Below are 23,978 nucleotides of genomic sequence, written 5' to 3' on the forward strand. Positions count from 1 at the left end.
CAGAAACAAACAAGGATAGGTGCACATCCACTATGAATCAACACATGTATTTCTAAATAGATATCCATCTGACACTCCCTCTTCATGCTGTGCTTGGCTGTTGCAGATAAAAGTCCACGTCTGAAGACAGAAAGGAGTCAGTCTTCATCATTCTAGGTCTTCTCTCTGCACATGCAATGCAACAATTTTTATAACCAGTAAAACAGAAACTGAAAGAGCATTTGGAGCATACTGACCACCAGTTACGGCAGCCATCTGCAACGACAGTCAGACTTTTGACTAGCTGGCACTGCACTGGACACAAGTATACAGAATTTCCATAAGTAACACTGTCCAAAGGAATATAAATGTATGCCCTCTGCATCACTGTGGCTCCTTTTCAGCATGTCAGAGTTGCTAGTTAAAGGGCCCAGATTTCTCAACATAAATAGGAAATTCTCGATCTGCAGCTACATTTCATAGACACAACATAAAGCCCTTAACAAGCCCTGATAATCCAGCCAGAAAGTGATTCCATTAATATGGATTTGTGTGTGCGCGCGCGTGTTTTTTGTAGAGAGTTCTAAAGACTTATAGAACATTAGAAATATTTGACCAGAAGTTTAATTCCAGGGTTAAATTTGATTCATTAGGTCCAGAGAATAAAATGGGTGGGGAAAAAAGAGAAATTTTATCTTTTCTGAAATTCTATTTCCTAGAGCACCGGGGCTCCTCCCCCGCAAGAGGTGATGGGCTTCTGGGCTCCTACCCCGGGGGAGGCAGTGTGGCTCCTATAGGTTTGAAAGTTTTTACCGGTGCTCTGCTCTGGACAGCACTGGTTGAATTTAACCCCCTTAATACTACAATACAGAAAGTGTTTTCAGGCTCTAGAAAGTCATTTTCACAGTATTCTTAGAAGCATGAAAAGCTAGTGGTGATTATTTTAGTTAATAGGTCCTCCTTCATTGCCTTACCCCTTCTGGGGTCTAGAGCTTGATGGAAAATTGTTAGTATTGGAATTCTGAGAAGATGTTGAATTTTGACATCAAATTTTTTCCTTGTCTATTTTGCAACTGGTTGGAAAACAATCATTTACAGTTGGAGAAAGCAAGAATAATATTTTACATCACTATGAACAAGTGCAAGGCAGTGGACAAAAAGGCCTGTAATATTTAATTGAATTGTTGTCCAAAATGAGATCTCCACCCCCACATCTGTTTGGCTTGATTTAGTCAGTTGATAAGATTTAATAAATTCTGCCAACCCAATAATAAATTTTAAAACCCACACTAAATGCATCATATTTTAGCACTGATAAACAGACATGCTTTTAAAATTTGGCTGAATCCAGGCATCTGAATTTGTAAGCACACAGCTGGTACCCTAGTTCTGGCACTATTTACTACTTATTTATGCACAATGGAAACGTGTTGTCAGACAGATTGTCAAATTAGCTGAAGCTGCTAGAACTGGTATTTAAGAATCGCAGGCCTGATTCCCTTCACATAACTGTTCAATGCCTGTCCTTCAATGGAATCACTACCAATTTAAAGCCATATAAGAGAGGAATAATCAGGCCCAATGAACAGCCGAATTCTGTATAGGCTTACACCCTCTGCACTACCAGTGGTTTTGCACAGGGTGAAAGTTGGCACAGAATTTAGTCCCAAGTACATTGAGGAATTCTGTAAAGTTCTGTAACAATGTTCAAGCATTTGTGAACACCCGTCTATGGTTCAGCTACATATGCCCACTCTTTACTCCCAGTTACTCCCCACAGGCATTAAATCAGATTTAGGTCAGTACCAGTATTATGGGCCAAATTGTGCTTTTAATTATTTGAGTTATTCGAGTAATTCGAGTAAAGCCACTGATCTCTAGAGTTAGAGATTTTCAAGTGTGTGAAATGAGAACAGAATGTATACCCCAGTCCTTAATATGGAAAGGGCACCAACAGTTTGTGCAGAACAGGAAGAGAAATGATTTTACCTTGTCCTACTCAAAAGTACCCAGAAATTAGATCAGTGATTGATCTAGACAAGCAAAAGTAATTAAGCTTAATACCAAAAAAAGAAAGTGGACATTGGTTCTTTCTATTCCACTGAGAAGATTGTGATGTTTGGTACTGCTAGATATGATTGATCCCTGCCTTCTTTTCCGCCCCACCACTTTCAACTATGCCCTGAAGTTATGTAAACACATTTTCAGTTGGATCAGGCCTGCTTTTTGAGTACTCTGTTGTTTTGGATTTGTACTGATGGCCCCTCTATTTCTCATACCCCTAATTCATCAAAGGCTATACCACCTCTCACCATTTTTCCTGCATAAGCCATACAAACTGTGAAACTATATGGAAGAAAAAGTTCCAGCAGAAAAGTACCTCAAACAAACAATCTGTTGTTCCTTCCCTAGATATTCAAACATGACTAATGTTTTTAATCTTCTTTTTGTGGCAATGTTTTAGAAATCTCTGTGTACTGACAGGAAATTTTTTACATTCCATGAGATTAGGAAGGCCAAATCACACCTGGAGTTGCAGCTAGCAAGAGATGTTAAGAGTAACAAGAAGGGTTTCTTCAGGTACGTTAACAACAAGAAGAAAGTCAAGGAAAGTGTGGGCCCCTTACTGAATGATGGAGGCAACCTAGTGACAGAGGATGTGGAAAAAGCTAATGTACTCAATGCTTTTTTGCCTCTGTCTTCACGAACAAGGTCAGCTCCCAGACTACTTCACTGGGCAGCACAGCATAGGGAGGAGGTGACCAGCCCTCTGTGAAGAAAGAAATGGTTTGGGACTATTTAGAAAAACTCGACGAGCACAAATCCATGGGGCTGGATGCTCTGCATCTGAGAGTGCTAAAAGAGTTGGCAGATGTGATTGCAGTGCCATTGGCCATTATCTTTGAAAATGCATGGCGATTGGGGGAAGTCCCGGACGACTGGAAAAAGTCTAATGTAGTGCCCATCTTTAAAAAAGGGAAGGAGGAGGATCTGGGGAACTACAGGCCAGTCAGCCTCAGCTCAGTCCCTGGAAAAAATCATGGAGCAGGTCCTCAAGGAATCAATTCTGAAGCACTTAGATGAGAGGAAAGTGATCAGGAACAGTCAGCATGGATTCACCAAGGGCAAGTCATGCCTGACTAACCTAATTGCCTTCTATGACAAGGTAACTGGCTCTGTCGATGAGGGGAAAGCACTGGATGTGTTATTCCTTGTCTTTAGCAAAGCTTTTGACACAGTGTCCCACAGTATTCTTGCCAGCAAGTTAAAGCAGTATGGGCTGGATGAATGGACTGTAAGGTGGATAGAAAGCTGGCTAGAATGTCGGGCTCAACGTGTAGTGATCAATGGCTCCATGTCTAGTTGGCAGCCGGTATCAAGTGGAGTGACCCAAGGGTCGGCCTTTTGGGCTATGTAAGGAGGAGCACTGCCAGCAGATCGAGGGACGTGATCGTTCCCCTCTATTCGACATTGGTGAGGCCTCATCTGCAGTACTGTGTCCAGTTTTGGGCTCCACACTACAAGGATGTGGAAAAATTGGAAAACATCTAGCGGAGGGCAACAAAAATGATTCGGGGACTGGAACACATGATTTATGAGGAGAGGCTGAAGGAACTGGGATTGTTTAATCTGTGGAAGAGAAGAATGAGGGGGGGATTTGATAGCTGCTTTCAACTACCTGAAAGGGGGTTCCAAAGAGGATGGCTCTAGACTGTTCTCAGTGGTAGCAGTTGACAGAACAAGGAGTAATGGCCTCAAGTTGCAGTGGGGGAGATTTAGGTTGAATGTTAGGAAAACCTTTTTCACTAGGAGGGTGGTGAAGCACTGGAATGCATTACCTAGGGAGGCGGTGGAATCTCCTCCCTTAAAGGATTTCAAGGTCAGGCTTGACAAAGCCCTGGTTGGGATGATTTAGTTGGGGATTGGTCCTGCTTTGAGCAGGGGGTTGGACTAGATGACCTCCTGAGGTCCCTTCCAACCCTGATATTCTGTTATTATATGATAATTAAGACAGTCTCAGAGGCAAGAAATGTATTGAATAACTCAGAGTAATTGTTCATTAATCCAACAATGCCTGCTCTAAGTGCACTGGTATTCCTAGTTCTAACCCACCTGGGACCAGCCTGGTGAGTAAAAAAAAATGTAAATCAGAGATGCTAGAAGGCAACATATAACCCTTGGATATAATTATTATTTAATTGTGTGGGATGCGTTACAATGCAGAATACTTCTACAGTTCATATTGCCCATAAACTAGCACAGAATGAGCGTGTAGTGAAGTACTTTCAACTAGCTTATAACAAGAAGGACAGGCTGAGAGAATGCAGCTGCACATTTGTAGGGTTTTACAATATCTAATGAAGTGCTGAAAACTGACAAAGTCTGCTAAGTTTCATATATTTTAGGATAGTATACTATTCTAAATGGCAAGTAGTGAGTCAACCAAGGATAGACTAACCAGTAAAATCAGTAGGCCTTATTCCCTAGCAGCTGGCAGAATTGCCATGGCTTGGCAACAACCTTGGTAATTGTCTTTTCCCTGGCCATGTCCTCTGTGCCAGCTACTGGTGGCATTGGGTGGAATACAGTCACCATAGCAGCTCCTAAGACTGCCATCTTTAGCATCCTCTGAAGCAGCACAAACAGCTGGCACACTGGCAGATCTGGCTCAATATATTTTGAGTTCTGTAGCTTGCTTATGACTAAGTTGTTAAAATAGAAAATGTAATTAGCTTCCATTGCTGGAAGAAAATAATTCTCTTCCCCATTACTGGCCAGAGTTTGCCGGATAGAACCCTCAAGATGCTTTGGACAATTCTGACATTTCTAGAAAGTTCACTTCTGTAATTCATAAACTATCTTCTCTCAACCTGGTATACAGATAATTAAGGCACACCATTGCTCATCTACTAAGAGCACTGAAAAACAGTTTTTTCAATCAAAATAAAAGTCTGCTCCTCTTCAACAAAATCCAAAAAAGGCTGGCAAAGAATTGGCGCTTCAAACCCATGCTTTACACAGGAGTGTGTTGCCAATCAATCAGCATTTCAGGTTCTCTCTCTTTTTTTTTTTTGGCATGATTGAACAAAGCAAGTAGCCAACAACATGACAGCCCTCTATCACTAGACCACACTATCCCAAGCTTTCATTCCTTCTAAAATTAACACTTATTGCAGCCCTGCCCTTCTGCCTAACGTCTTTAAAATGCAAATTTTGAGATAAATGCACTGTTTTGAACCATTTATTGAGTATCTAGAAAAATACTATTACCTAGGAATTCAAATGTGGGATCAACTCATTTTAAAAGTGATTTGCATAATATTTTGCATTTCAGTAGTGCTTTTCATTCACAGATCTTGATGCTCTTTCCAAAGATCAAGGACTTGATCTACAGATATGCTGAGCACCTGAATCACCAAGTACTGCTGGTGCATAGTATCTTGAGGGATCAGACCCTAAATAATTAAGCCTCACAAAACTTGTGTTGTGGATTAAGAATATATAGGGATCATTTTATCCACTGATGAAATGCAGCCACCTCTGAAATAATTCACTGGCTGTTAAACTGTAGCGTAGTGTTGCTGTATGCTGTTTAATGGAGCAAACGAAGGAGAATATTCTTTCCAATTGGAAGAGCAGAGGGAATTTAAAGAGGCAGATAATTTCCCTGAGCTAACATTGGGCCACTGCACTGGGAAATACACCCCTATCCTTATGAACGCTAGTGGAGGAATCTTTGTGGAACTTAAGAGTTCAGAACCTGCGTTTTACATCTCTTCTAAAAAGAGTTTAGAAATTTGATGTATTTACTTCTCACTTTATAGATTACTTCCAAATAAACATTATTCAAGCTGTCATGATTTATTAACCATTTGAGTCTAAATTATGATAAATTCAAAAAGCACAAAAACAATTAATTTTTATTTTATGTAACTATCTGCTTAATGTTTCCTGTTCATCTCCAGTATCATTTGTTTCTCCTTCATCCATTTCTGTTTGCAGTGTAGCAATTTCCCATAAACTGATTTTGCAGACTTCAAGTATTTTGAAAGTTAAAAGATCCTTCTTAAAATACAGCTGGGGTAACAAATCTCAGGGAGCAATTTGTGTTGCTAATGGAAATATTGTTTGCATAAGGGACATTGACTATGTGTCTTAGAGGTTTCTAGCAATTATTCATACTAACACTAGTTTTGAGAACGTGAAGTTTGCAGTACCAGTCACACAGTATGGGCATAACCATAATATATTAACAATTGTAGGTCTGACTCAACAAATGAAACTGTGTAGAGAAGTTTCTTCAACAAAATTACTGACCCAGAAGGGGATATTGTTTCATTTAACTTGCAGGTTTCAATTACCTTGTTAACACAATATTCTCAGCCTTCAGTTATTGCTGTATGTACAGTGGTGGTGTGCATGTGTGCTGAATTTGATATACAGCTCCTGTGCTTAATAAAATCCATAGCCTATCCTTAGATAAATACATGCAGCCCTCACTGAAATTGCTGCAATTGCATCTGTGCAACTAAGAACATTATTTGGCTTCTTAATAGATAATTCCATGTTAATTTACCTGGAAAAAACCCAATGAGGGGACTGTACAGTCAGCAAATAATTTTTAAATCAGTGGAGCAAGGTTACCTTCCTCTCAGGAAAATATAGATTCACAGAACCTGTGAATTTACTTTTGCCTCCACATTAGCTTATGGTCTTCTCTTTCCTGTAGCTGTTTGGCTCATATGGATCTGTGATGCCAAAGACTGCCTCCTTCAACTGCTTTTCCTTGTCATTATTAAGTGAGAACTGAAGCCATTTGATTCTTAATGTTAATTTGTACTTGTTTGCTCTCTACATCTGGATGTGAAGAAGTCCTGCCCCTAAGTGCTACTAAAAGTCTTAGGAGGTGCCCATCTGCAGCTTTAGGTGCCTCAATGCCTTTACAAATTTGGCCCTTGATCTTACTGTGTCTTAGTTTCCCCATCTACAAAATATTGATAGTAATGTTGGTTTAAGATCTATGAATAAATATGTTCAATCCAAATATTACTACTACTAACTAATAATTATAAATAGTTTTCCCTGTTGTAAGAAATGTTATGAGCAAGATAATCCATAATTTACGGATAGATAAATAATTCATCTAGCCAGAGAAGCCTGTTCCATTGTGTTTAATCTCTCCCCCTTCTCTAGAAGAAGGAATGAAACTGTTAGATTAATTTATACTTTGAGTGTGAGTCTTCTCTTACTTAGGCCTGTCTACACTGGGGGTGGGAGGGAACGGAGGGGAAAAAAAAATTGATCTAAGCGATGCAACTTCAGCTACGTGAACAACATAGCAGAGTACTTAGATCTCCTTACCACAGTGAAAACACTGCGGTAAGTGGACTGCTGATGCTCCCCCATCAACTCCGTCTGCACTTCTTTCTCCGGTGGAGTACCGGAGTCAATAGGAGAGTGCTCGGTGGTCGATTTATCGCATCTTCACAAGGCGCGATAAAATCGACCCCCGCTGGATCGATTGCTCCGGAGGTAAGTGTAGACATGCCCTTAGTAAATCAGTTGTGTTATACAGTAATAAAACTGGAGAACCATACCCTTTGCATTACCCTAACATATATCCACTATACCTCTTAGCACAATCTTGTCATGCTTGAATTTCCCGATTATACTCCTAGGGATCAATCCTGTACTCCTTATTCACATACACCTATAATTGAGTTTAAATAGGAGTTTCTATGACTATTCAAGCATCAGGCCTCCAGTTTCCTTTAAGATTGTGTTCCTAAATTTTGAGCTCTTCCAATTAAAATAAAAAACTAGAAAATGGAGTAAATTTTCTTCAGTAACTCTTATGTCCCCTCCATCTCCCTTTTTCCATTGAGAACAAAAGTGACTTCTTTAACTTTGTACCATAATACATACTCTTCAGTTCCTTTACCATCTTTGTTGTATCCTCTCAAAATAATAATATCCTTCCTGTAGCACAAACATTTTTGCACAGACAATTGCAAGCTAATACTTTATCTTCCTTAGTCAAAGCTGTGACTAAATATCCCTACCATGACTCAGGATGGAATCCCCATTACTGTGGCAGCAGGTGTTGCCAGTTGGATGCTCACTATCAAAGGAAAAGATCACATGGGAAGTTGCTTCTGATGTAAAGTTTTAAGTGATATACTGCATGACAGCTTCTTGGAACAAACAGAAGCCCTGTGTGCTTCTGGCAATACTAGCAGACGGCAGAGCTCGGAAACATTTTCAGACTGCAAAATGAATGAAGTGTTTGACAGACATTAGTATGTAGAAGCAGCTGTAACTGCCCACTCAACATTGTAAAAAAGAAAATTGAAGCCACCGTTTCTTAAGACTCCATTGCTGCGAAATAAGACAACAAAGATGAGCTTCTGTGAATGCTCTTTCCCACAGGGCAAATGTATTATAAATGAATGGTAGGGGAGCGGAAGAGTTTACACAACTGTGCTGGGAAAATTCAAACCTCAGAGTTCACGGTTCATCTGCTGCTGCTGGTTTTCAAACTTGTGCCATGGTAATTTCACCATCAGAACAAATGGTAACCAAATTAAAATTCACAATTTGTAGAAAAATACCTATTTATACCCCTTTTGTCTGACAGAGAAAGCCAAAAACACTTGCCAGTCTCATCCACAATTACCTTTGGCAAACAAACAATGGATAAAAACAAAAGTGTTGAAGTCCAACAAATGCATATTTTGCACTAATGGCATGGCATAAATTTATAGCATTCAGACAATCTGAAGCCTCTCACAAACAGTGATAACAGTCTATTTTTTTAGGAAACATGTACATACCCCTCTTCTATTCCCCTGCCCGTCTCCCTTATAAAAATGTATAAGAATGCTCCAAGAAAGAGGGTCAAGAGATGAGGGGGAAGGTGGAGGGGACAGGAAATAACCAGTAGTTCAGCTCTTGCATCACAGCTGGAATAAAAACAATCATCTAACTGCTAAATGGATGACTAATGGCACCTAGGGAGATTACTCAGACTTCAGGGTCAGAAGGGACCGTCATGATCATTTAGTTGTACCTGAACATTGCATGCCATGGAACCTCACCCATTCCTGAAATGGGCCCCTAACCTCTGGCTGAGGTACTAAATTCCTCAAATCATGGTTTAAAGACTTCAGGTTACAGAGAATTCACCATTTACCCTAGTTTAAACCTGCAAGTGACCCATGCCCCATGCTGCAGAGGAAGGTGAATGATCCCCAGGGTCTTGGCCAATGTGACCGAGGGGAAAATTCCTTCCCAAGCCCAAATATGGCAATCAGTTAGACCCTGAGCATGTGGTCGAGACCCACCAGGCAGATACCTGGGAAAGAATTCTCTGTAGTAACTCCGAGCCTTTCCCATCTAGTGTTTCATTAGTAAATGGTTTCTCTGTTTGATGTAGCCTGCAACATCTGCCAACAAGCCTGTGGCTCAAGGATCCAACTCTTCAAAGGACCCATTAAAAAAAAGAGGTCCAGAATGATCTTTTCCACAAGGGATCACCGACAGTACTACAGTAATGATAAACACCTGCTAATGTGGCTTTAAAAAACTTCACTGCAGCAGCAGGCATAGAATTCAAATTCCCTTGTTCCAAAGGCACAAGCTCTTATCTTTTGAACTAAAGATGACTCGCCCTTACCTATATCAGTACATTTTGGGCATATGATATGCAGCAGACCAGTTCCAATTGTATTCAGCAGAAAGCAGTGGAACACAAACCATTTTATTATGTTGTTTTACAAGCGCAAACAATTAATCATTTTCTAGGGTTTTCATGAATTAGATTAATGCTATTAGCATCATTCTCAAATGAGAATGGAAAGTAAGAATGCCTCATGATCCAAATGAGAAGACGACGCATATCTAGAATTTAAATAGTTTGTAATGCTGATGCACATGACAATGAACATAAGAATGGCCATACTGGATCAAACCAAAGGTCCATCTAGCCCAGTATCCTGTCTTCCAACAGTGACGAATACCAGGTGCTTCAGAGGCAATGAACAGAACAGGTAATCATCAAGTGATCGATCCTCTGTTGCCCATCCCCAGCTTCAGGCAAACAGAGGCTAGGGACACCATCCCTTCCCATCCTGGCTAATAGCCCGTTGATGGACCTTTCCTCCATGAATTTATCTAGGGTTTTTTTGTTTTTGTTTTTTTAAAACCTTGTTATAGTCTTCACAACATCCTCTGGCAAAGAGTTCCATAGGTTGACTATGTGTTATGTGAAGAAATACTTCCTTTATTTGTTTTAAACCTGCTGCCTACTAAATCAAACCCATATAATCAGTTATGGGGGTCCTTGGCTACTCAACCCACAATTCCCATTACCCATCATTGCCAAGTTGTGAGACTCTGCATTTAAGTCACCCCAAATGGTGGTAGGGCAGGGAGGCCCAAATCACCCCAGAACATAGGGAGCAAGTGAAAGACAGGAGCCGAGCCTTCCCTTCCCCCTGCAAGCATTAAGGGTGTCAAGGAAGCAGCAGGCTGGTGATCTCTGTAGCAGTGCTGAGAAGAGCTCTGGTGTAGCAGGAACTCTTTCCATAGCTGTGTTCCTGGCTGTAGTCTTGTCAGTCTTCAGAGTTGAGATGCTCTAGAAATTAGTGCATCTGTTCTGGCACCATTGTTATTTTATTCACGACTACTCTTTGCTCTTGGGAAGTTTATGACTAGTTTAGGCACCTCCCCTCCCTCCTCCTCTGTGAACACTGAAATAGAATTCATTTAATTTCTTAGCACCATCTACTCTTTTGTCAATAAATTACCACTGCTGCTGAGAGGCCTTGCTGCATCCTTCCCTGACCTTTTGTTTCTTATAGATTCCTTATTTGCTATAAATTTTCAAAACCTTCCTTTCATCCTTCACCTTTGCTTTTTATGCTTTAATATTCCCTTTGAGACTTTTGGTTTGTAATCTTTCCAGTCCTCCGAGTTTGCTGCTTCATAACATACATATGCCTTTCAAAATAGGTCATTTATTGCTCAGCTCAACAGTTTAAAGCTTCACATCACAGGAAGCACTGGGCCATGAATAAATAGCAAAATATATTTTAATTACAATAGAAGCTTGAGCCTGCTTAAGAATAGTTTGACATATGATACTAAGGCAGATCCCAATACAGAAGGCTCAGAACCGGTTTACAACTGGTTTTAATAGTGGTCCAACAGAAGACAATATTAGTGTTTGATATTGAAAGTGAAACATAATGGGGCTGATTCTGATTACACTTACCCTGATCTAAAGAAGAATCTCCGCTGATGCCCATAAAAATCACGCTGGTTTAAAACCAATTTCAATGTAAATATTAGTTCTGTCTGTTAAGATTATATCTTGATTTAAAGAATGGGAACTACTTTTAGTTTCCCATGTTGGGTTCCTATATTACTATACTATGGTCAATGACATTACTTTGATGCCAGTTGCGTATTCAGCTTTGGCACATTATCAGAAATAATTCAAAATACAGTTTAAAACATTGTCAAGAATCAAAAAACAGATGTCATCATGACCCATAAAATATCCTGTCTCTGACTTTAGCATGTAGGATACAACAAGCCACATGAAACAACCTTGTCTGTACTCCACAACTACAATCACTGCATCACCTGACTCTACTATACCAGTTTTCTTTCCCTATTCATGGGAAAATGTATGTTCTGCAATGTACTTATACAGCAATTTTGCACTTTCTGCACAACTCTTAAAGAGCTGTGCCAGATTACTTCAGTCCATAGTTCCTTCTTTTATTGCCAGTTTTCCTCCTATACAAAGGAATTTAGAGAGAAATCTACTCATATGGTCATATTTCCTATCTTTTTTAAAAAATGATGCACTCCATTTTTCTCTCCATATGCATTGTTCAGCATGAAACCCCTCTATATGGCTTTATCTAGGAAGCATTATATTCTGTACTGCTCATGCTCAAAAGAATCACCGATTATAGCCAACAGAGAGTTATAATCCTGGCAGGCCATTCATAAAACTTTTAGATGTCAATTGACATTCCACATGAGGGTGAAGAGCAATATGAACCACTGACTTCCATGGGAATTGAGGGTTGCCAGTACTTTGCAGGATCATTAACCGCACACAATGAAGGAAAAGTAACCACCTCTCTCACCTCATCTCCCAGGAGCAGGGGCTTGACAATTTGTCACATAAAAGCATGCACAATTTAGGCACACATCCACTTCCTTACAAAATTTGTTCTGAGAATGTTAGACTAGAACCACATTTTTTTTGGTTGAGGCTTCAAGCTTTCTGTATTTTGTAAAAAAGTGAACACACACAAGGCACACTCAGAACCAGAGGCAACCAAAATTAAATTTCACAATTCATAGAAAAATACTTATTCATAATTCACCCTGAATGAAGCCACTTACGGGGTGCGGGGGGGGGGGGAAGTTTAACACTGACAGAAGCTCTCCAGGTTTCAACTCCACCCCTTGATTTGTTCCATATACGCTTTCAGTTTAGCACTATACAGAAAGGGAACAATGGACCTCAATCCAGGCTTCAAGAGGCAGGAAGATTTCCTGGGGGTGCAGTCTCCATCCCCCATTGAGACGGGAAAAGTGATCACTTTTCCCAACTTGCTGTCCCGATAGCTTTGTTCGCCTTTCAAACGTCTCTCGATTTCCATCCATTCAAGCAGCTGGAACCACATCACGCCTGTTCCAGACACAGGAGCTTAGGCATTACTTGCCAAATGCCTTTTAAAAACATAATTCTACCATGTATTTAATCCTTTGTATACTGTACAGTGATTTTCAGGACCAGTGTGTTACCAGTTTATGGAAGACACCTTGCTTTACCATACATATTTTAGATTCAGATTATGTCAACAGCATAGTGAGTATAGCAGGCCTGACAAGAATTGCTGACCTAGTAGTGAACCAGCAATGGGCCCCCATTTCACAGCTAGTATATTTCTTGCTGAATTACCAGCTCCTATGGTTGTGTATATAGCTTCAACTAATTTGAATTGAGTAAAGACCTATAAATTATTCTTGCTCATCTACTATGCTAATTTAAAATGGAAATATAAAGAGTGGCTTAAGAAAATAGCTTCTTTCTTGTCCTTTATGGACTATATTGATCTCCTGGTCACAGTTGACTATACACAAATGCACACATTTAAAATGTTTGAGTTGTTAATTGTTTAAATAACTGCATAAAATATAAGCTGCTAAGTGGGATTTCTATATTCCTCCTTTTACAAGGGAAGGAAGAATGGGGACTTGAATAATACACATACATTTATGCATAAATGTATATTGCAAATGTGGTGACAGTGGCTATGCACAATATGTGCTAAACTATGCAGCTCTGAGTATTTATTGCGCTTTCAGTAAACACTATAAAACATTGATATGAAACAAAGCAATGGAGCCCAACCAATGAAAGGAGAGCAAGAGACAGTACTCTGCAGTCTCCCCCTACCTGGCCCACCTAACCACTTGTAACAAGGAATGTATTTAAGAAATTGTCCCTCTAGTTGGTGGGTCTCACCCACATGCTCAGTGTCTAAATGATCACCATATTTGGTGTCAGAAAGGATTTTCCCCCAGGTCAGATTGGCAAAGACCTTGTGGGGAGTTTGCCTTCCTCTGAAGCATGGGGCCATGGATAACTTGCTGGTCTAAGCTAGAATAAATGGTGGATTCTCTAACTGGAATTTTTTAAATCAAGTTTTGAGGATTTCAATATTTCAGCCAGAGGTTATATATTTTACTTACAGGAGTGGGTGGGTGAGTCTTTATAGCCTGCAATATATGGGACATCAGATGAGATAATGATCTCTTCTGGCCTTAATGTCTAGGACTATGAAAAAGACAGGAGTTTTTCCTCAGGCTAGATACTAAAATGAGAGTGAACACTTTGAACTTACCAAAAGCTCAGGATTGGGAGTCAGGTTTTTTATAATTAGGTGTGCCACCAAATTTACTATGACCTTGGGAAAAGCCACTTAACCCATATATTCCTCAGCTTCTCACATTTGTAAAAAAATGAGCAGACATCACTTACAGGTGTTAGGAGGAGAGATCTGTGTTTTTAAAGTCTTTTGAGAATATCCAGAGTAAGGGATTTTGAAGTCCAAAGTGTTACTTATTGCCATGGTTATGTAAGATATATTACTGTGGGCACTGACCCATCATAGATTTCATCCTGTCTGCTTTGGGCCAGATGGTGAATCACTCCCCTCCCATCTACCCCCTCCCCGCCCCCACCCTTGAGATGTATATTACTGTGCAAGCAGTCCCATTCAAATCTCTCGCCCAGTAGTTAGTTATGACTCAGGTAAGTAAGGTGTTCACAATCTGGCTCTCTGAAAGGATACACGAGGTTATTGCCTGATAATAGGGACAGTGTTATCTTAAGGGACCAGCCAAGGCTATGATTCATGTCTAAAATTAGACATTGTGAATAGAGATCAGAGAGCCATAGACATTAGAGAAAGAAGAGACCTATTAGCTCATGTTCATTCCCTATATTTTATAGAACTTTTTCTAGTCTTGTTTGGCATTCCCCAAATGGCTTCCCCATTTCCCATAGATGATTAACAATCCTCTCATTTTCCCCTGATATTCAACTTTACCTTTTTAAATGTTATCCTGTTTCTCCTTGTTATACCTTTCTGTACTATTCTAAGTCTGTCCTCTTCCCCCAGAATTTCATTCACATACATCTAGACAGTGAAAGCATTAATGGTTTTGGCATCACCTAATGCCTAATAAGCCTGGCATCTGTGCATGCACAAGGATTCAGAATAAGGGGCTGAATATAGCTGCTAGTCTCTAGAGCAAAAAGCTTCCACGTAAGAAGTTGCTCTGGTTCTAGTGGTGTCTTGTTCCTTACCTACCTCCCCCTTAATTACACCTCCTGAGAGCAGGCTACCATTATCTTCCCACCCATTCTTCCATCACTGTTACAGTACTTAGGACAGTGGTGTCAGTTTTTTTTTTTTTTTTTTTTTAAAAGCAAGCTGCCTTTCATTTCCTGAAACCGTAATGTGTCTCACACAGCGGAGGTGAAGAAGAGGGTCAAAGTTGAAATGCAGCTCACTGTATCTCTTGGTCTGTGGCTGACAGAATTTGATAGTACACCAACCAGAAAAGATTCTCATGAATAAGGATTCTAACTGCATGTCAGAGATGATTATTGCGGAAGAAAAGAGAATCTGAAGGGGGCAAAGAGGCTCTGAAAGAGACTGAGAACTTTCAGATCGAGAGCAGCTGGTTACAGCCATTGTTAGCACGAGCGCTCTTTTTCCTTCCCGTTGGTAATTAATTTTCCTCCATCTTCACAGGACCAAGTCCCAAATTTTGGTTCTCTGACCTGCAGAATAGGATATCATGAGTGAGACTCTGGAACATTAAGGTGCCCATATGAGCAGGTTTCAGAGTAGCAGCCATGTTAGTCTGTATTCGCAACTGCATCCGATGAAGTGAGCTGTAGCTCACGAAAGCTTATACTAAAATAAATTTGTTAGTCTCTAAGGTACCACAAGTCCTCCTTTTCTTCATATGAGCAGGGTCATTTGTCTGCAAAACAATGAGACTTGCCCTGTATTCTAAGGTTTTTTTCCACATCAACTAAGGTTTATAGAGCCAGATTCCTCTGCCACTTACACTGGGACTACTCCATTGACTTCATTGGAGTTGTGTCTAAATTGCTGGGGTATGAGTGAGCAAAATTCAGGTCCTATAAGTTCTGAATTTGAGGTTGGAAGAAAATATTCCAATCTTATGATATGGCCAAGTTTTAGGCTTGATCTTGATCTCTTATCCAGGCAAAACTCATTTAACTTGAATTCGGTTTGTCTCATCTTAGCAAGTGATGGTTGCACCCATATGTGCATACAATTTCTTCTGATACTTTTACCATAAGCCTAATAAGTTACCATATTTTGTGGCATTAGTCCCAGATGCCTGAACCACGAAACTCTGGTAGCACAAGGGTTAGTTTTTCCATTAACAATATTAAAAAAATTTCAGTATTCTACCTTAAAAAAAACTCAAAAAAAACCACACCACCATGTGTGGCTGAAGACGTCCTAATTTAGCCTAAAATTAAGTAGTTACCTAGCTACCTTTTGCCTCTTGTTTACTTAAACTAAACTTGCAGGTCTTTAGTACAAAAGCAGGTGTTCTCTTGTAGTCAATAATCCACATCATAAAACCATCTTCTATAATTTAGAATGTATTTTCCCAGAAGAGATCCATGAAATAGCTTGCATGAACAGTCCAGTTATGCAAAAAGAAAAGGAGTACTTGTGGCACCTTAGAGACTAACCAATTTATTTGAGCATAAGCTTTCGTGAGCTACAGCTCACTTCATCGGATGCATACTGTGGAAAGTGTAGAAGATCTTTTTATATACCCACAAAGCATGAAAAAAATGCCTCCTCCCACCCCACTCTCCTGCTGGTAATAGCTTATCTAAAGTGATCACTCTCCTTACAATGTGTATGATAATCAAGTTGGGCCATTTCCAGCACAAATCCAGGGTTTAACAAGAACGTCTTGGGGGGCTGGGGGGGGGGGTTAGGAAAAAACTATCAACTGCATGAAAAAATGTGTACAGATACAGACAGACATCATCTTCCTTTCCAAATGCAAACAAACAGATGGACATCGTACCAAAAAGGACTGAAGGTAAAAAAATCCATTACAATCTACATACCACACAGACTATGCTGACAGCTTGTGCCACACGCTCTCAAAGAAACTGCGGAATCACCTGATCAACATCCTCTACAGCAAACAGGGAAAGATTAAGAATGAGCTCTCAAAAATGGATACTCTCATAAAAAAACAACCTTCCACACAAACTTCCTTGTGGCTGGACTTTACAAAAAGTAGACAAGCCATTTACAACACACACTTTGCTTCTGTACAAAAGAAAGAGGACACTAAACTTTCTAAACTATTACATGCCACATGGGGCCACAGCAATGGTTCCCTCAACCCACCCAGCAATATTGTTAACCTATCCAACTATACTTTCAGCCCAGCAGAAGCAGCTGTCCTATCTCTGGGCCTATCCTTCTGCCCCTCCACCCCCACGAACATGATACAGTTCTGTGGTGACCTCGAATCCTATTTTTGACGTCTCCGACTCAAGGAATATTTCCAACATACCTCTGAACAACATACTAATCCACAGAGACCTCCCTACCAACACTACAAAAAGAAGGATTCTAGGTGGACTCCTCCTGAAGGTCGAAACAGCAGACTGGACTTCTACATAGAGTGCTTCCGCCGACGTGCACGGGCTGAAATTGTGGAAAAGCAGCATCACTTGCCCCATAATCTCAGCCGTGCAGAACACAATGCCATCCACAGCCTCAGAAACAACTCTGACATCATAACCAAAAAGGCTGACAAAGGAGGTGATGTTGTCATCATGAATAGGTCGGAATATGAACAAGAGGCTGCTCGGCAGCTCTCCAACACCACTTTCTACAAGCCATTACCCTCTGATCCCACTGAGAGTTACCAAAAGAAACTACAGCATTTGCTCAAGCAACTCCCTGAAAAAGCACAAGATCAAATCCGCACAGACACACCCCTGGAACCCTGATCTGGGATATTCTATCTACTACCCAAGATCCATAAACCTGGAAATTCTGGGCGCCCCATCATCTCAGGCATTGGCACCCTGACAGCAGGATTGTCTGGCTATGTAGACTCCCTCCTCAGGCCCTACACTACCAGCACTCCCAGCTACCTTCGAGACACCACTGACTTCCTGAGGAAACTACAATCCATCGGTGATCTTCCTGATAACACCATCCTGGCCACTATGGATGCAGAAGCAGTCTACACCAACATTCCACATAAAGATGGACTACAAGCCATCAAGAACACTATCCCTGATAATGTCACGGCTAACCTGGTGGCTGAACTTTGTGACTTTGTCCTTACCCAGAACTATTTTACATTTGGGGACAATGTATACCTTCAGATCAGCGGTACTGCTATGGGTACCCGCATGGCCCCACCGTATGCCAACATTTTTATGGCTGACTTAGAACAACGCTTCCTCAGCTCTCGTCCCCTAAAGCCCCTACTCTACTTGCGCTATATTGATGACATCATCATCTGGACCCATGGAAAAGAAGCCCTTGAGGAATTCCACCATGATTTCAACAATTTCCATCCCACCATCAACCTCAGCCTGGTCCAGTCCACACAAGAGATCCACTTCCTGGACACTACAGTGCTAATAAATGATGGTCACACAAACACCATCTTATACCGGAAACCTACTGACCGCTATTCCTACCTACATGCCTCCAGCTTTCACCCTGACCACACCACACGATCCATCGTCTACAGCCAAGCTCTGCAATGCAACAGCATTTGCTCCAACCCCTCAGACAGAGACAAACAGCTACAAGATCTCTATCAAGCATTCTTACAGCTACAGTACCCACCTGCGGAAGTGAAGAAACAGATTAATAGAGCCAGAAGAGTTCCCAGAAGTCACCTACTACAGGACAGGCCTAACAAAGAAAACAACACTAGCCGTCACCTTCAGCCCCCAGCTAAAACCCCTCCAACACATTATTAAGGATCTACAACCTATCCTGAAGGATGACCCAAGACTCTCACAAATCTTGGGCGACAGGCCAGTCCTTGCCTACAGACAGCCCCGCAACCTGAAGCAAATACTCACCAACAACCACATACCACACAACAGAACCACTAACCCAGGAACTTATCCTTGCAACAAAGCCCGTTGCCAACTGTGCCCACATATCTATTCAGGGGACACCATCACAGGGCCTAATAACATCAGCCACACTATCAGAGGCTCGTTCACCTGCACATCCACCAATGTGATATATGCCATCATGTACCAGCAATGCCCTCTGCCATGTACATTGGTCAAACTGGACAGTCTCTACGTAAAAGAATAAATGGACACAAATCAGATGTCAAGAATTATAACATTCATAAACCAGTCAGAGAACACTTCAATCTCTCTGGTCACGCAATCACAGACATGAAAGTTGTTTTATTACAACAAAAAAAACTTCAAATCCAGACTCCAGCGAGAGACTGTTGAATTGGAATTCATTTGCAAATTGGATACAATTAACTTAGGCTTGAATAGAGACTGGGAGTGGCTAAGTCATTATGCAAGGTAGCCTAACCCCCCTCTCCCCCCAGACATTCTTGTTAAACCCTGGATTTGTGCTGGAAATGGCTCAACTTGATTATCATACACATTGTAAGGAGAGTGATCACTTTAGATAAGCTATTACCAGCAGGAGAGTGGGGTGGGAGGAGGTTTTTTTCATGCTTTGTGGGTATATAAAAAGATCTTCTACACTTTCCACAGTAGCATCCGATGAAGCGAGCTGTAGCTCACGAAAGCTCATGCTCAAATAAATTGGTTAGTCTCTAAGGTGCCACAAGTACTCCTTTTCTTTTTGCGAATACAGACTAACACGGCTGTTACTCTGAAACCAGTCCAGTTATGGATGCAGTCATGGCTAAGGAAAATGGATAAGCCTGCATTAAAGACCATCTGTCTTCACTGCAGCTTACTTGTGGGAGTTCCAACCTTTCCAGGACACACACAAGTCAGAAGAAAAAAACCCACACCTCACACACACAGGCACATGCACGCATACTTCTGGCCAGTGACATCTACCAGATTACTTCTTTTAAGACTTTTAGTGATTTTTAGTGTATTGTAAAGAATAAGCTCTGGAAAAATTAGATAAACTGCAAGTTATCTGCGAGTCTAGTGTCCCTAAACCTATGCACCCATCTTGTTCTATTTTCTTCTTCCCATGCCTCCCCACTCCCCATCCCAATTCCCCAGACAAGTCACAAGTTTCCTTGGATGGAGGGGGGGGGGGGAAGGAGGATTAAAAGTTAACTTGAAAACACACATGGGCAAACTCTTTAGTCAGATACATCAGCTTTCCATTACTTATAGCTTGGCCCAGAGTTCACATTGCAAAACTTACTTAGCACCTTGCTTACCACCCTCCTAAACAAATAGATATTAAGCCCAACCTAAACAAGAAATTTAGGTATTAGAGTATGACTGTCTTGATCTACTCACTCAGTATGATCTGGCATTGTCAATGAAATGAGATCACAAACATGATGTTATTAAGTATGCTAACATACTCTAAATACATTAAACATTCACAGATATTTCTGTTTTCAGGATAAGCACAACATTTTTAAATTATTTTTTAAAGCACAGTAATTTTCCTAGGCACACTGAATAAGAGTTGCAGAATTCTAATAAGCAATTGCTTTTGTAGTTTGCAGAATCCTTGGAATAAAACTTCCCATTAAAAAAAGTGAAATATCTTATAATGTACATTTGTTTTGAGTGGGTGGTGGTGGGGGGTTGGTACAATGCCGTAAGATGCGTAACAATTATAAAAAATAGGACATGGGTTCAGAGCATTAAAAACTTGTGAGCACCACATTATCTAGTTCTTTAAAAAATAAAAAAAAAAAAGGAGGGGGAAGTATATGTTGGGTTCTCTAAAGCAGAGTCATCCAATTCCATTTGCTTGTGCATTTATGATCTGGTAGTTTCTCATTGGTATCTTTGATTTATTAAAAGAATAAGAAACAAACAATTATGAAAATATTCTTTGGGCCACATTGTAACTTTGTGACCTGAAGATGGAAGGGATTCTCCAGGAATGGAACTCCAGTGCCACTGGAGAAGAAGGGATGGTCAGATCCATTACCTCAGGGATCTGTTCAAAGGGAGAAAATAGGTTGGTGTGCCCCACCTCTCAGGAGAAGTCCATGAGCAAATTATTATAGTTCCAGACTGTCCCAAGGACAGAGGCACAGGCAACCTGCAGATCTCTGGGGTTCTGCGGAGTTTTAGGGACCCAATTCCTGCTTTTCTGTGGGAGATACAAACTCTTGACGAAAGATTTTTCAGGAAACTATTTGAGGGGGACTTTGGGGAACTCTCCTCCCCATAAGGCTTCCTGCCATGATTTTTCCTCAGGCTCATTCCATGGTTGGGGATCTCAAGGATCAATCTGAGTTTTAAACATGTAGACTTCATGCAGCATGTATCAGTATAAAATTATATTCATCCTCAAGTCCAGTATGAGTAACAGATACATGGATCCCATCCCTTCTTACATATGATCTCTGAATTGTTAAACATATCTTGAGACACATGCACTTGTAGCCTTAATCATTCTGACTAAGAAAGTAGGAGGCCTTTATCCCAACTATGTGTTTGATAGTATAGGAGGCCTCAGTAGCTTATGGGATAATTCCCTTACAGTATAAGGCCATGTATATTACCCCTACACTGCCCATCTTTATGCCTCCCCAGGTAGGGAGAGTTCAAGGGATGAAGCTAGAGGCTGGTGTAGGAGCAACTGTGGCATCAAGTACTATTGCTGTTCTGTGCTGAAAAACAGCCTGTTGGCAGCGTCGTAAGGGGGCTGCTCTTATTCTCAGGTGCTGCAGCACAGATCTGACCCATAGATGAATTTCTCTTATGCCTGCTCTGGCAGCTGACAGTGCCGCTGCTATACATTTTCTTCACATTTTGTTTCATGTAACAACTTCTGATGCAAGCATCTGGTTGAATAATCCCAAGGCACAGCTAGGTTTTTTCCTGCCTGGTCCATGGAACTCTCTGAAACTTCAGACACTCTGATATATTCAGCTTGCCACCAGGTAAGTAATCAGAAATTTGCCTTTAAAACTATGACCAACTTACAAAGCAGAAAATGGAAGCGGTGTCATTGACTTCAGTCAGAATAGGACTCAGTGCTAACAATGCCATGTATTTACTAAGATCCTGCTCAGACTCCCTCCTAACTCTCCCCCAAAGCATACAGATCTGATAGGCAGGAAGGGAAAGAGTATACCATGCCCAGCTCTCAAGCCTCCCACAACGGAAGGGGAAAAGCTGCCTTTACAGCACTGGTTCCCTTCCCCTGACTCTGCTCATGGTTATTTTCTGGTCCTCTGATACATGTGTGGGGAGGAGCAGGCAATGGATTGCTCAGGAAAGGATGGTGTGGCCCAGGTGTCGGAGACATCCATCATCCTATCAGCAACACCCTGGAACTCAGTAGAAAAGTACAGCTCCTGGTATCATGCAGAAGAGTCTGGACTGCTGTCATCCTGACAATGGGGCTCCATTAGAATTTCATTAAGGGATCAACTGTAATGGGGCCATGGCATGGACATGGAGGCATGGGCCCTTTGCACATATGTTCCTGGATTCCTAGGATAGCAAGGGGATCTACAGAGTTTAGGAACTAGACCAAGAGGGAGAGGGCAGTTTCCCCTCCTCCTAGCCCTCTCCTATGGGAATTCTCATGGGGGGCACCCTGGCCCTTAATCACTACAACATTAAAATATATCTCCCTGTTAAACACTCCCACCTGTCCCCCAAAAAAGGAATCTACTGAAATAAGTAACTAGTCCGCAGGGTCTCTAGCTGCAATACAGTGCACTCTGTTGTGACTGACTCAAGGCTTCCCACTGCATTATTTTCCAAAATTCACCATACTCTGTTCTTCATTACAATTCATAGTATTCAGTCTACACCTCCGTCCCCACAGTCACACACCAGTTTTTCTGGGGGCAATTCACTAACTTCTGAATAACAACTTTTCTTCCAAAGGCAACACTAAGAATTGGTTCACTCTTTTTAAAGGCTGTGATACCTTGTAAGGTATCGCTTGAAAACTTGTGATTTGCAGATCATTATTGTCCTAGTAAGTGGTGTGTGGCAACATTATATATAAAGTTATAAGATTCTACTATATGATATTATGAAGACATATTCTAAGTCTGGGGAAGCTGCCACAAACCAGTTCCTCAGAGACAAGAGGCAAACTGATGTCTGAGCCAGGTGTCAATGAAATCAAATGGACTATCAACCTGGTTAAGTAGCCACTCTGGCAGGAAAGAGGATATGAGCAAGAAATTAACATCTTGGCAAGGAAACAGCTGGAGGTTGCAATCTCCACAGACTTTGTCCCTCCCCCATCTGTAGACTATTCTCAAAAGAGGAAAAGGTATAAGAGGTCACACACCCCAAAATATTCCTCTCACTTTCCCTCTACCAACTGCAGCCACACCACTTGAGGAACAAAGATACAGCTGAAGGAAGGGATCCTGCCTAAAAGGAATGCAGCCAGTAGGACTGCTGAAGCATGCAGTGAGATTTTTGCTTTGAATTCACTTAGTTTGTTAAATTAGTTGCATTTCACTTATATTTTCTTGTAACCAATTCTGACTTTTATGCCTCATCACTTAATCTCTCTGTAGTTAATAAATTATTGTATCTAAACCAGTGTGCTTGGATTGAAGCGTTTGGGAAACTCCATTTGAAATAACAGGATTTGTGCATATCATTTTCTATTAATAAAATGACAGACTTTATATGAGATTGTATTTTCCAGGAGAGGACTACGCAGTACAAGGTGTGTGTTTCTAAGGAAAGTCTGGGACTGGAAATTTAATTACACTGCAAACCACCACCACCAGAGAGTGGCTGGCCATAGCACTAAAACAGCATAGCTGGGAGTGATTTACATCAGTTGTTCTCCACCTTTCCAGACTACTGTACCCCTTTCGGGAGTCTGATTGGTCTTGTGTACCCCCAAGTTACACCTCACATAAAATTTACTTACTAACAAAATCAGAGAAAAATACAGAAGTGCCACAGCACACTATTACTCATTTTTAGTATGAAATTGTAAAATAAATCAATTGGAATACAAATACTGTACTTACATTTCAATGTATAGTAATATAGAGCAGTATAAACAAGTCACTGTATGAAATTTTAGTTTGTACTGACTTCGCTAGTGCTTTCCACGTAGCCTGTTGTAAAACTAGGTAAATATCTAGATGAGTTGATATACCCCCGGATGACCTCTGTATATTCCCAGGGGTTAGGCTGATGAGATAGCAAG

Source organism: Lepidochelys olivacea (genome assembly GCF_965140295.1).
Source record: "Lepidochelys olivacea isolate rLepOli2 genome assembly, chromosome: 6".
In the NCBI taxonomy this organism is placed as follows: domain Eukaryota; kingdom Metazoa; phylum Chordata; order Testudines; family Cheloniidae; genus Lepidochelys; species Lepidochelys olivacea.